The sequence below is a fragment of the Frankliniella occidentalis genome, unplaced genomic scaffold (assembly GCF_000697945.3).
Source record: "Frankliniella occidentalis isolate FOCC.00 unplaced genomic scaffold, Focc_3.1 Scaffold349, whole genome shotgun sequence".
Taxonomy (NCBI): Eukaryota; Metazoa; Arthropoda; class Insecta; order Thysanoptera; family Thripidae; genus Frankliniella; species Frankliniella occidentalis.
In genome coordinates this window covers 68744-69905 of record NW_026267472.1, presented here as the reverse complement: position 1 = coordinate 69905, position 1162 = coordinate 68744, and the positions used below count along the sequence as shown (strand labels likewise).

Here is a 1162-nt window from a genome sequence, read left to right as displayed (position 1 = left end):
GGGTCCAATAAAGGGTCCAACGGGTCCAATAAAGGGTCCAATGGGTCCAATAAAGGGTCCAATGCTAAAAAATCGGTTTCGAATAGGCCTCTTGTAGGGGGATAGGATTTTTCGTCAAAAATTCTAACGAGCGTATCAGCATGCCTCCTGGGCGCGCATGGAAATGCTGACCAAAATGTCTGATCTGGTGAGTATTCGAACCTATGAACTAAAGCCTCGACTGCCGGCTGGTCGACGCCTTAGACCACGTTCCCACGGTGACATTTTATTCGTTCTATTTACTTACAGATGACCTTAGCTCGCGTGGATGATCGGCCACGACACATGACTTAACCCCTAGCATAGATCTTTCTGGCGGTACGACACGCACAGGCTGGAGAGGCTCGTACATGGTCCCGGTGCCCATGACGGCTTCCTCGACGGCGGGCCCATGGTTGCCACCTCGCGGTCCCGGACGGCTGCGGATGGCAGCGTGCGGCGGCGGGCGGCGACGGGCGGTGGCGGGCGGACGCGGGGGGCGCGACACGGTGGGCCTCGTGGCGCAGCGAGGAGATGTAGTGTAGGATTTATGTTACACTGTTCCTCCTATGATGACCCATCACAAAAATTAAATTTATGTTACACACCCAAAAGACAAATCCGAACACGTCAATGTTTTGCTTCAAAATTGGGTTTAAATTAGTCACCGAAAAGATACCCTCCAAAAAATACCATCAAAAAGATACCCTTCCAAAGTCACGCACTCAAAAGAGACTGTTTGAAAAAAAGTTGTTTGGGTTGGACGCTCAAAAGACACCCTTCAAAAAATAAGGTTTATGTTAGGCACCCATAACACACCCTTAAAAAATTAGGTGGGAGTTTGTCGCCCTTTCAAACAACCCGCATAAAAAAAAGGTTTATGTTACACACTCAAAAGACAGCCTTCAAACAAGCAGGCCCGCCCTTCCGCCAAACGAAGTTGCCAGCTTCGCTTCGCTGCGCCGGCAACTCCGTTCGGCAGGGGCCGGGCCTGCTTGGCCTGCCGGCGGCGATGGTCGGGCCTGCGGCCCGACCATTTCTGTCACGCGATTCGCTGTAGAACATAATCAAATGATGTAACGGGCCTTCGGCCCGCAAAGCCCATCGTCCTTAAAATTTGCCCCGTAGACACGAGAAAGGGATG

The 1162-nt window shown here is 51.8% G+C and overlaps 1 protein-coding gene across 1 annotated transcript in view; it reads right to left on the bottom strand.

The window, feature by feature from the left end:
- LOC127751119 (glucose dehydrogenase [FAD, quinone]-like) overlaps window positions 1-1162 on the bottom strand; it is an 11592-nt gene that overhangs the window by 7799 nt on the left and 2631 nt on the right. The gene's annotated exons all lie outside the window — the stretch shown is intronic.